We start from the raw sequence: 13444 nt of genomic DNA on the forward strand, positions 1-13444 counted from the left end.
TGACAAGATTCCAATTCAAAACCTAGGTATATGGGCCCTGACCTGTATGGCTCAGTGGGTTGGGCATCGCACCACAACGCAAAGGATCACCAGTTTGATTCCTGGTCATAGCCCGTGCCTGGGTTGCAGATGTCAGGGTGCATGAGAGAGGCGACCAATCGATGTTTCTCTCTTACATAAATGTGTGTGTTTCTCTCTCCTTCTCTTCCCTTTAAAAAAATGTATGTGGGTACAGATAATGAGTGCAACCAGAGGCACTTGCCCCCGCCCTAGCTGAGTAATTGGAGTCACAGCAAAAGGCAGCAAGTTAGCCGGTGCAGAGTTTCAGTGCAGCTAACGGAAGTACAAGTGCTCACTCAACTCTTCAGCTGGCCACGGAAGAGCCGCCTTTCCCTTTAAGCCCTGGCTTTCCCACACCGGAAGGTGGCAATAAATCATCCTCTAGTTATGTCATTCCTCCCTGGTGACAGGCAGCACTGCCACCACTTCCCCAAGAGCCTCTGTCTTTTTAGCCTCTTTCCCTTAAAGCAATGAAGAGACGGCTGACTTGTCATCAGTGCAGCTCTGATCATTACTTCTTCTTCCTCGGCACGAAGCCAGCCTTGGGATCAATGCGGCTGTGCCTGGAAGAGTTCTACATGTTCAACCTCAGACTCGGACGCATGGGAGACCATGGGGTCCACTCAGCGCTACACGTATGAGAAGGGGAAACAGGCAGAGAAGGGGCTGCCCTCGTGTCTGCACTAAACTTTCCCTCCCTCCCTCCTGTCCTTCCTTGACAAGCCTTTATGGAGTGTCCGCCATATGCCAAGCAATATGCTGGAAGCTGGACGTATCTGCCAAGACAAGAATAGGCCTTGTCCCTGTCACCATGGACAGTTTGCTTGGGGTATTCAAGGAGGCTAACGAGGGCAGGTGTTGCCAAGTAGTCACTGAGACAAAAGCAGTCTGTAGACTAGGACAAGCATGCCCTATTAAAGTTGATGCAATCACATCCTCTCCTGCTCTGAATCGTTTTTCCTGATTTAACCCCCTTGGCTTGTATGGAACCTCACACCCAGAGGCTCAAAACACCTGTGTCAGATGCAAGGCAACACGGAGACAGTGAGAAGGAGGGACTGACTCTGATAGGTGTCCCCAAAGCCTCAGGGCGGAGGCGAGCCCAGACTGGTGCTTTAAAGAACGGTGGACGCCTGTTCATTCAACACATACTAGCCGAAGACCTACTATGTGCTAAGGTCTGTCATAGACATGGGGCTACAACAGTGAACAAGATAAAATCCCCACCCTCTTGGACCTGACCTTTTAATGGGAAGAAAGACAATAACCAATTAAAAAAAAAGAAATGCAGTATGATGTTGAGAGGTAAAAAGTGCTTTGGAGGAAGTATAGCAGAATAGGAAGATGGAGGAGGATGGAGATGTTATTTTAGGTGAGTGGTCAGGGCTGGTCTTAGAAGGGAAAAGATGGTAGACATGAGACCTGAGGGAGTGGGGGGAGGCGAGGAGAGGAGCCACGTGGTTGAGTGGAGCTGGGGAGGCAGCCTGAGACTGAACGGGAGGGATGTGGGGAGCGGAGAGAGGTGAGAACTAAGGAACGCAGTCCTTGTACACTGCCATGCACTCCAATTTCACTTTGGGTTATTTTTCGCATCTAAGCATTTGACAGCAATTCTTACTATTCTAGTATCATAAAACCCTTCAGAAAAGTGCTTTAGACAGATGCTCTGCTCTGTATTGGAAATATGTTCCATATTGATTGTGGCACAAGGATTACAGAAAGACGATCTCATTTCCCCACCTGACTTCCCGATCTACTGGCATGACCCTAATTTGTCAGGACGCTAAGTTTACACAGCAGAGCACTCACAGGCCCGAGCCCCTTTTCTGTGTCTGCTGTGTGCCTTTGGTGACGATTTCTGCCCCTTAACAGGAGCAGGGCTATGAAAAGGAGTACAAAACCCAAACATCAAAGGATGGTCCCTCCCATTCCAAGGAGCCCGACCAGAATACCTGGAAGGTAGGAAACCCTCCTACCTTCGCCTGCGGTCCAGATGGAAGGAATCGGGTTTACAAAGGGACCCGCAGAATCTCGCCCACAAAGAGCCTGTTCTTTTCTCTTTATGCGCTTATTCCGTCAAGCCCCGGTGGGTTTGGTTTTGTTTGAGGGTTAACAGGATTTCAGACTCGGGGGTGGTCTCCTTGGATTTTCTCCTTCTTTTTCCTTTTGATGCTTAAAAATACCCATGACACCAAAGAAACAACTGAGACCGAGCAGATTGGAATTACACAGGAGGTGATTCCCTTTCACATACGTGTCAAAGGGAGGTGGTGGGTCATCTCTGAAGCTGGGATTTTCCTTGTACACAAGCCCAAAAGCTGAGGATTTGGGTCAGGCAAAAATGGCTAAGAATAAAGTGTGATCTCAAGGCCGCCCCTCTTGAGGTTGGGGTTTTACCCCTAAAAGCTGACAGTGGAATAGCTGTGAAGGGGGAATGATACAGCTTTTGGTCAACTGTGGCGCCAGGGCAAACATAAGAGAAAATGGCTTAGGTTTGTGATTTCCATGTGTGTGTGCACAGGGACTCACAACATGTATGGGGTGCCTTCTCACAGGGAGTTTGAGCAGCTGAGGGGCACGTTGGGGTTGCCCAGTACCTGGGATTGCCCAGGCACAGTTTTCTAAAGGTGAAATCGTGACCATCCTGCAAACATTAGATGAATGTGTCAAAGGTTTTGTTTAACTCAGTAATGAGCAAGGGGACCAGAAAGGTTTTTAAACCAACTCAAAGGAAAATCCAGAGTGCAGACATTTATCGGCTATTAAGAAAGCCGGAATGAACTGGATTAATAGATACAAAACTGGCTTCTTCCCTAATGTGGGAAGAGAGCCGATTAACCCCCCACTGGACGTAATGTGCATTTCTAAGGACAGGAATTGTTTGCCTCACTATCAGTTCTCTACAAACTGCCTTCTGTCTTTACAAAGTTGTAAAACAGTCTATGCAAAGACAACGAAAGGCAAAGAGCACTTAGACACCCAAGAAGTTTCAAAGCCTTTTCAATTTGTTCCTTACAAGGGCTACTGGCATTCAGCTGAGGGAAGCCCAGGTGTATCTCAATTCTTGCCACATGCAAGACAGCCCCACCGGGTCCCCGTGGCCTTTAAATGTCCCTGCGCATATTTTCACAAGTAAAAGCTGTTAATCATGAACTGAGATGCAACCCCAGGTCCATAGGAACAAAAGTATTTGTTGCATCTGTTAATGTACATGGAACAGGTTTTACTCAGTAAAAAGGTTTATATCTGTTCTTTTTTTATTTTTTAAAGATTTTATTTATTTATTTTTAGAGAGGGAAGGGAGAGAGAGAGAGAGAGAGAGAGAGAAACATCAATGTGCGGTTGCTGGGGGCCATGGCCTGCAACCCAGGCATGTGCCCCTGACTGGGAATTGAACCTGCGATCCCTGGTTCGCAGCCCATGCTCAATCCACTGAGCTACGCCAGCCAGGGCTTATAACTGTTCTTTTATGTCCTGTATTTCTTATACAGAATGACTTCTGGTCATCTCGCTGCTCTCAAATCCAGTCTTACTCATCAACAGCAGAAGCAAACAGCTCACTGACTCTTTAAATCTTATTGGGCAGCCTCTCCCAAGCGCATGGTGAATTGCACTTTAATGTTGCACAGTTCCATCGTCTCCTTATTTTTATTATAAGCAGCATTCTACAAGTTAGTTTCCTTTTATTTCTCCTTGATATAGTAGCCAGGACAATATTCTGATGGTTTTATTATGTGTCTAGGTAGGTGACAGTGGTCATGAATTTTGTTTCAGGGGTGTAAGGCAGCCTTATACAAAGTGTCTGTCACAAAGGTGAGTGTCGGCTGAGTCCGTCGGTAGGGTTGAGAGCCGCTGTGTTGGAGGAACACCGCCCTCAGGTTTCTCTCTTTCTCCGCTAACAGCCTCGCCATTCTCTCAGAGGGAACAAAGGCTTCTTCCCCACTGGGCACAGCCTAGAGCACCTGCCAATCAAGGCGCCCGTCCTCCACAGGGCAGCCCGTCCCTGGCCAATCAGCGTTCTCTTCTCAGATGCTGTGTCTTAAGCATGTGACCAAAATATCAAAAACACTCGAAGCTGATTGGTTCTAACAGCTTCAAGTGTTGCTGTTGGTTATACAGAGTCAGTTCCTATTGGTGATAAAGAGTCCCTACCCCAACACAAAACAAAACAAAGTGAACATAAAACCAACAGAAGGTTGCCCCAGTCTTACTGAACATCTACCTAAAATATTAGGATAGCACTTTAAAACAGCGTGTCCTTTTTTACCGCTGAGCCGTATTCCATTGTCCAAACAGCCTACAGTTCATTTACTCATTTTCCTGCTGATGGACACGTGGCTCTTCTGAATAAAGCTGCTCTGAGCGCTCTCGTTCGCCTCCTTTGTGGGCACGTCTCCCGTGCTCTTGAGTCCTTACCTCGGCGTGGAAGGACTGGATCAGAGGACAGAGGTGCATTTTAATTTTCTAAAACCGCCCAAGAGTTTCTCAAAGTGGCTGCACTATTTCACACTCCCACTACGGATGCACGGGAGCTCCTGGTGCCCCGTGTCCTGGTGTCGTCAGCCTTAAACACTGGTGGCTACTCTGCAGCCTTGACATTCAGCGCTCAGTGGGAAGAGCAGAATTTTCCTTCAGTGAGGGCAAGGGAGAGGAAACGGCGAGTTTTTCCCAGGCAGCCGTGGACACTGGGGACCAGCTTCCAACATCCACGACCCACCCTCACAAAACACAACCCTTGACTTCTCAGGAATTTCCTGTTCCCCTCCACATCCCATGAGACTCGGAGAAGACAGCCCTGCCCCACCCCAGCTCAGCCGGAGCACTCTTCTGAGAAACTTCCAAAGCTTTCGATGACCTGATGCCTTCTTCTGAACGCAAATGACCTCCAACACCAGAGAGTCTCCAGCCAGGGACTGACCCCACCCCGCCCCGCCCACCAACAAAGACCAGGGCAGGGATGAAAGGTATCTGATCCTTGAAGACATCTTCAGATCGCTGACTTGCCTTTTGACGGAGGGGACCAACATATTTGACAATCGTTTGAGCCGATCTGAGTATGAGTTCCTGTTATTTGTACCAGAAAGCACCCCAATCTGCGGGTGATTTACAGTGTGCGTTGCAGAGCTACAAGCCAGTTCTTACATTCTCTCAAATTTCCGCAAGACCGTTGGAAGTTCAAACCACGTTTGAGGGGGGCCAAACTCCTCCCACCGCCAAGGAGGCTTCCATCCCATCGGAAGTGATTTGCTAATGGTTGATAAGGGGCCGTGTTGAGAGACGCATTTGCTCCCCCAAGTCAATCAGTGAAACAGCCCAAACATGCTTCCGAAGATGCTCCAGTGACTCAAGATTTCCCCCCTGAGACGATTGCTTTCTCGGGCTGTTGGGTTCACTGTGTGCTGGGGCCTGTTAGCTGAGTTAACAAGGATCTTTTTAACGGAGGCTGAGCTCAGGACTGCCCCCAGGACTATGGCAAAGGCGTGCAAGGTCATAATCACACTGTTCGGTTGTCCTGTGTGATGCAGATGAGACCGGGACAGATGTGGACTGAATCGGTAATGCAACCTCCTCTCTCAGTTCACGGCGTCCTGAATTTTCTCTCTGGCGTGAAACTTCCCCGACCCACCTGTCCAGAATCCCGGTGTGACAGGGAAGGTGGGTACCATCAACTGTTTCAGACCGGAAACCCAGACACAGAGAATTCCTTGTCGCCCTTGGAGATGTTTTAAGGTTTAACATTTTAAACCATATCCCCATTTTCTAAACATTTTCCCAATCTTTCCGGTAAATGTAATCCACGTGGATGGATTTTTTTTTTCCTTAAAAAGAGAGACCCAACTTCGGTGAGACTGTTGCTCTGTGCGATCCGACCCCGCCCCCTGCCCCAGGCACTCCGCCGGCACGCGGCACTAGACTCTCTCCGGTGGAAGTGGAGAGGCTGCGCTTGATAGAAACGCGAACCGCTCCAGACACTCAGGACGCTCTGTGCTCTGCATGAATAACCACAGCAGCTTGCAAGTGGGCGGGACTTGGCAGAGCAGCCCCTCCGCCAATCCGCGGCGGCACCAACACGCTCCCCCGAGCGCCCGTGAAATCCGCCTTCAGTCGCTAATTTCACACTCCAGGGACGGAGCTGTGAACAGCTCAGAGCGCGTAATTCTCATTTTCCTAACAGTTTCCCTAACCTTCAGATACCCTCTTCAGGCATTTTCTCCACCTTTGAAAAAAATTAAAATGCTCAGTTCCTTTAAGGTCAGATCTCAGGTTGGTTTTCGCTTAATCATCTCTTTACTGCCTTGACTTGGCAAACAACAGAGATTTTATCTTGTCTCTGCCTCGGTTGCGTTTTTTTTAACAGCGAACGGAATCGTTCTCATATTCTGCACTCATTATTCCTGCTCCTGCCATTTTCTAAATAGTGTCCTTTGGATGCTTCTGTGATGAGCACGGAATGCTTTTGAAATACCCTGTTAAGACATGCTTTTCATGTCCCTTCTGATCGTAAAGCAAGTTCTCTTCCCTGGGCTCCTGCAGACTTGAGACATGTGTTGCAAGACATAGAGGGGGGGTCCTTTGGGACAGGAAGTGAGGGTCTTGAGCTGCCTGCAAGAACTTCAGGGGCCAGATGAATGGAACCCTAAAAGCAGTCGCATTTGGGATTAGGATTTGATTGTTTTGATGGTTCCCATTATCCAATTACTCAGCTGGGCATTTTCGTCCATGAATGGCACAGGCATAATCTCTATCCAGGTCATAAAATACTGTCATAATCTGACTCTGTTGTTTCAGAAGAATCATCACAGGTTGCTTTCTGATATAAACTGCCTTGCTGGGGTTTGGTTTGTTTGTTGGTGTTTTTTTTCATTTGTTTGTTTTTTTAAATAAGCCACAGTTCTGATCCTGCTCCTTGTCCAAACAGGAATGTTGAGAGATCAGGAAAGCAGGGGCACACGTCTGAAATCTTAGTTCCTGGAAAAACCCATCCTGTCTTCATTTGAAAATGGGATATATTGTTCCACACAGACTTTTCTGGGCATCGATTTTGGTTGTTAAAGTATTGCATCAAAATCATATGGACTTGATTACTGAGTCGGGGACACGCCAACAGGAGGATTGTGCCCGAGGCAAGCGCCCGCCTGCCTCATCCCGGGCCCTGCCCTGAGTTCACCTCAAGCCCAAGGAAATGGTGAGCTGGGGGAGTTCCTCATCACCGATGGTGGATTTGGGTCTTCCCTGGAGAAAAGGAAGACTTAAGAGTCTCAAGCTGGCTCCAGACGCTCAGCTTGCCTGTGCCTTCCTAAACACCAGGAAATTAATCCCAGAATAAGGTGCCGTGTGACCATGTCGTTGGCAGGACCATGCTCCTGCCCCCCGCCTGTCTCCCCCTCTCTTTCCTCCCCTCTCTCTGCATTCTCGTGACCTGAGTGAGACAAGGCAGCATCCCCCCTCCAGCATCATCCCAAACCAGAACTGAGTGCCAGGCGTTCCTCAGATGAAACCTCAAAATACTAGGATCCCAGCGTCATTACTGTGCACACACTGGATCCCCCGGGAGGCCTGGGGGAAAGAGGTGGGGGGATTCCCAGGCGAGAATTTCAGAGTCGGCTGCAATCCCCGACAGCCTATCCCAGCCTGGCTCTGAGACAGACGTGAACGTTGACTTTATACCTCTTGGTGTTCTTTTTTCTTCCTGTAACTTCTTTTTATTAGTTTGCACAAAAATATGGAATGCATCACCCATTTGCGTGTCTTCCTTGCACATTAGGAGCCCCACTAATCTTCTCTGTATTGTTCTGATTTTAGTGTGTGTGCCGGCAAAGCAAGCTCTCTTGGTGTTCTTAAGTGTCTATTATATCGGCACAAGTTATCCACCGAAACTCTTGGGTGTCTGCCCTCCAACACACTGACATATAGATATTTGTGAGTGTCTGGAAATATCTACTCAGATCAGTGATTTCCTCCCCTCCCCCCCCTGTGCATGTTTGGGACTGGGTATTATTATAGTGGCAGAATGTTCTTTTAGTCACCCAAAAGACATGACCCTTCATTTCCTAATAACTGGCACCCTGGCGGTCCCTCATGCTCAGTCGCAGCCCTCAGATGGATGAGGGCAGGGCCGGAACGAGCTCATCTGCATCTTGGCAGAACATCTCCTGACCCCCAGGCACGTCCCACCACTGCCCTCTCCCTGGGGAGCTGCCACCAGACAGTTTTCCATCACCAACCAGGTGAGCTGGGAGGTGCTCCATCTCACCCCTTCAGAATATTGCAGCGGACTACTAAACCACTTAGCTGCAGTCTAGAATTGGTTCCTTGGCAATAGGGGGTCCCGTCATTCCTTGCAGCCGTCCAGCCCCTTTTATTAGGTGTCACCCTAAATCTTAAAGGCACAGCCCTCTATTGGGCAGAATGCCCTTTGGAGACAAGAACAGAAAAATCCAACTCGAACCAAAACAAAGCAAATAAATTTTAAAAAGAAGAAAAAAAAAGGACATTTATTGACCCACATGACTTAAAGGCAGTCTAAGGTAGTGATTCTTAATGAAGGTATTTGCCCACCCCCACCCCAGGGACACTTGGCAATGTCTAGAGACACTTTTGGTTGTCAGGAGGCTGGGGCGGAGCATGCTGCTGGCATCTAGTGGGTAGAGATCAGGGATGGTGCTAAACTTCCTGCAATGTACAGGACAGAGCCCACAACAGCAATCTAACTCCAAACTGTTAACGATTCCGTGGTTGAGAAGACCTGTTCAAGGGCAACAGCTTCAGGCATGGCTGAATCCAGGAGCTCTAATCCTATGCACAAGGCTCCACTTCTCTCCCATTCTTGGCCATTTTCCTCCACATTGACCTCACACACACACAAGCAGAACCACTCTCCTCTGTGGCCCTGCTCACGTCCTCACAGAAACAAGTCCTGTGAAAGAACAGGTGTCCTTTCCAATAAATCAAAGCAAGTCTGGCACTGAGTTTCATCAGCCACCCAGGAATCTCTTTGACCTAAGGAAGTGGGGGTGCGGGCGAAGAGGGAGATTACCCTGACTGTCAAGGTCAAATCTAGAGCTGGAGGCTACCAGTCACATCTACCACAGGGACTGAAGAGGGGAGGGACTACTTGGCCAAAACAAAATCAAGGCGGCCTACCAGGAGGAGGTGGCATGGATGCTGGGCGCACAAAAGCAGCAGTCCCCTACAGCCCCGAGTTTACTAATGAAAGAGGTTGGGGAGACACTGGGTTCTAGTGAGAGACACACACCGTGGAGAAAGAAAAGAGCGAGATAGAGGGGGAACCCCAAATGTGAGTTCACTGCGCTTACCAGAAAGCGTGTGCAACTGAGGATGTGCAGCCACTGTCTTTATTTCTTTCATTTTTTTATTTGATTGGGAGAACAATTACAAATACGCATGACATGCAAACACCTCCCGTGCATTCGATAAACTTGTGCGAGAGAAAATATTTTTGCAAAGTACAGCATATTATACAAACAAAATGAAATGCATTAATAGGATCCCAGATAGCGGAGCTGTAAAACATGTATTTCCCTCAGGGTTCTATTTCCACAGAGAGATCAGTTTTATTTACCTGCGCTAAGATTAAAGTATGGTGCATTAATTCCTTAACAAAGAGCAGGAATGTGTATCCTAGGGGAGGGATGATCAGCCGTTCCCTCGGATTCAACCCTCTCAGCAGCTCCTAACTCTACCTAGGGGCCTGGCTGATACATTTTAACGTGCCTACAGTAGCCTCTGATACACAGAGGGTGAGTCCCAGCCAGCAGAAGGCTGGGGCTCTTCACCAAGTGGAATAGTGGGAAGGCTCTCTCCCTCTGCAATGCCAAGGGCTGGCCTCAAAGGGGAGGGAGGAGGGTGCATTCTTTGTGGTCTGGCAGCGATCAGAAAGGCATGCCGGGGTGTGACCGCGGCAGATTCACCCCAAAGGAGCGGGGGCTCCCGTGGTTCCCTCTCCCCACAGTAATGAGAGCTCCCAGCACATTCCTTCCACCCACAACCTGGGGAGCCGGGAGCTGTCGGGGCAGATCTGCGGGGCTCCTGCAGCCTCGCCAGGCCGTCCAGGGCCAGGCAGTTCTCGAAAACGTGCCTGCTCGTTGTCCCAGGGCCAGCCCCCCTCCACCCCACCCTCCCCCCCGGGGTGGAAACCCCACTGACTGACATTTGGAAAACAAGAAAGCTGACACAGGACGAAACAGGCACTCCCGTCATCCTCTCTATTTCTGATCTCAGTGCGGTCTTGGTCCGAGCGTCTCCACAGGGCCCGTCACGGGCACTCTGTGCAGGGCAATTCATCGTAAGGGACGCCCTGAGGCACTGAAGGACGCTCGTGTTTACCGAATCCTTGTGATGGTCGAAAGCAAACACGCGTGCCCTTCCAATCTCTGGGTTTGCCTCGAGCCTCCAAGGGGACCCCACCCCAGCCTTGTGGCTCCGCTGGCTGGGTGAGGCTCGTGACAGGCCCAGTCCGCTCTGAGCTCTGGTCCCCGCAGATGTCCCATTACTGGCTAGCCACGCCTCTCTCCAAAGGAAGGGCATGCTGCTTCCTAAGCGTGCCACCCTGCAGGGATAGGCCAAAATGTGAGAAAACGGAAATGAGGACCCACACGTGGGGCCATCATGCAATAGGCACTTACAGAGCACGCACAGCACGCACGGTGCCTACTGGGGGGGCCCAAGGAAGAATAAAGGCACGCTCCCACAGTGCAAGGGGCTCCCAGTGGGTCCGGGAGATAAACAGAATTATCACCCACTGCGGAAGAGCAATGGCAGAAAGCATCTTCATGCACAATGAGGTCCTATCCTGCAGATACTGACCCATTTGTGGGTTGTTCGACTAATCACACTGTGAAGGGTCTTTCTGTGTTTGGGATGGATGGGATGGGGCGGAAAAGAACAGAATAGAAAACACCAGGGAGTATCACAGGTAGGAAAAGTTAAGTCTTGTGTTAGTTAAGCATGTGCATTGTCCTGTGATGCAAAATGTTATTTCTAACTCTGAGTCACATTCAAAAAACTTTGAAAAACCCAGTGGCTATAATTTGGTGTCCTGAACGATATTGTAGGACAGGAAAAGGCCGTCGGGGAAATACAGTGAAATCTGAACAAAGCACAGAGTTTAGTAAATCGTAAAATGACGGGGTTGGCTGTATGGAAAACTGCACTTGCAGTGTGCACTAAAAACAGCCATGAAAACGTGTCATGAAGTGAAATTCAGTGTCAGAGTGTGGAATGATCTGTGGGCGTGAAGCGGCTGGCTACATCAGTTCAGGTATTTCAGGTACATCTCTGTGCTACTCAGTTCAGGTATTTCCCCAGCAGCCCCGGAGGCGCAGGAGCAGGACAGGGTCAGAGTGAAGAAACGGTGACTCAGCAAGACTCTCCCAGGTCACCCAGCTGAGCTTCCCGAGCACCAGCTCCTGAAGCCCCAGACTCTGACCAGAGAAGGTCCTGCCGCACCAGCAGCTGAGCTCAGAGTCTCACTGAGGCCTTTCCAGAAAAGAGTCCCCCCACTAGGATTCCGTGGGTGCAAACACGTTCCTCTCCTGAGAGCAACCGTCCCTCTGGTGACAGCCACACTGATGCCGTTGGCTGTCCACTCCTAAGGAAGCCACCTGGTCTGGGCTCAGGATATGACAAGGGAACAAAGTCTTCCAGGTTCTTGTCCCACCACAGCCTGTGCCCATCACCCCTCAGACTAAAGGAGCCAGAAGAAGAAACGGCAGAAACGCAGAAAGACCAGGGTTTCTCCCAGGAGGGAGGAGCCAAGTTTACTGGGTGGACGGGAGCCCCATCCTGGCTGGGATGGGTGACCTGTCCCCCCCATTTACGTTCAGTTTCCCACATGGAAGGGTGTGGGGGTTCTCCCGCACTGACCCCTCCCCCTCAGTGCCCATTGGAGGGTGTAGGGCCATGGTTTGCTGACCAACGTGTCCACATGGAGTAGGTTCTGGAAGGTGAGGTTTGTCTTGGATACAAACGGCATCAGGCTCCACGGCGACCACGTCACATGTGTCTAAGACGTGTCCCCATGTGGCAGTGTATTTGGGTGGTCAGGGACGCAGCTTCTGGGGCTCCCACCTGCCCCCATTTCCTCTGTCAAGTCAGCAGTTGGATGGGGCGACCTTGGCGATTTCTCCCAGCACCCTCAGCGGCCGGCGTGGAATTCCCCCAGCAGGCCTCGCTGCGCACATGCTCTCGGCCAGGCCCAGCTCCCGGCCCTGGGGGTGCGGCCGTGACCGCGACCCCAGTCCTTTCCCCACAGACCTTGCACTTGTGGCAGGAGACAGAGAGCGAGCAAGAAGTCCAAGCAACCCTCGAGACAACTTCAGAGAGTGAAACGTGCAGGGAGACATTTAAGCAGGCTGACGCGGTGGGGCGACGGGCGTGGGTGGGCCGGGGTGGGGCCTGGGGGGGTACTCAGAGGGGACATTAGACCCGGATCCTGAAGAAGGGCGAGGAACAGATGGGGGGAGGGGCCAGGGAGGGGGCTCTCTGCGGAGACAGCGGGAGGGTGGAACCTGTGTCACAGGCAAGTGCGCCCGTCCCGCAGTGGGACCCACAGAGAAGCGACATTGAACCTGCCCCAGACAAAAGTCCCTACAATTGCATCTGAGGCCATTAAGGGCCCCTTCAAAGAGTAGTTAAGAACACAGACTCTGGCGCCAGGCTCCCCGGGGTTCAAATCCCAGCTCCACCGCTCATTGGCTGAGTGAGCGTGGGTGAGTTACCGAACTCTCCGTGCCCGTTTCCTCATCTGCAGGATGCAGGGCTGTAGGGGGGTTAAATGACTTCCTGCACTTAACACCAGCCTGGTCTTTCGTCCGTGTTCTGCACCATTATGGCTTGGGTGGAAAAGTCCAGAATATTGCACAGGGTCCCCCCAAAACCGACAAGAGTAGGCCGGGGTGTCCCGAGTGACGAGCCAAGGGTGTAATTGAAAGGCAAGCACAGCTGGCGCCGGAACATTAGCGCTCCTGGAGCCTGCGCTGCATTTTTCCACAGACAAGGAATTTAACGGCAGCCTGGCAACTCTTCAAAAAAATTAATTACCCCTGCTATTTGCCCCTCCCTACGCTCTCTGTTTAACCTGTACTCTGCCTTCCCCACACCCCTAGAGGGTCCCTGAGGTGTCCACTGCCCGTGCCGGGCTGCGGGTGGGCCGCAGGGTTCACGCAGCCCAGCTGTTCAGGCCCCTCAGCCCGGCCCCTCCCCAGCTCTGAGTACTGAGCTGTTTCCTGGCCCATCTGCACAGATCAGCCCCGTGAAGGGAAACTAATGTGTCACCCAAAGACCTGGAGCGGGGGTGTTTTCTGTGGACGGGACAGGAGCAGGAAATAGGCAGGTGGGGTCTGTGCAGATTTGGGGGGTGGGG

At 50.9% G+C, this 13444-nt stretch overlaps 1 non-coding gene across 1 annotated transcript; it reads right to left on the reverse strand.

Annotated features, from left to right (window-relative positions):
* Positions 1-7777: 7777 nt before the first annotated feature.
* LOC123815456 lies at positions 7778-7883 on the reverse strand. Its single transcript, XR_006785112.1, has one exon. It is a non-coding gene; the product is annotated as a U6 spliceosomal RNA (small nuclear RNA).
* Between the last annotated feature and the right edge of the window lie 5561 nt (positions 7884-13444).

Source organism: Phyllostomus hastatus, unplaced genomic scaffold (genome assembly GCF_019186645.2).
Source record: "Phyllostomus hastatus isolate PE091 unplaced genomic scaffold, TTU_PhHast_1.1 phas_contig_17, whole genome shotgun sequence".
In the NCBI taxonomy this organism is placed as follows: domain Eukaryota; kingdom Metazoa; phylum Chordata; class Mammalia; order Chiroptera; family Phyllostomidae; genus Phyllostomus; species Phyllostomus hastatus.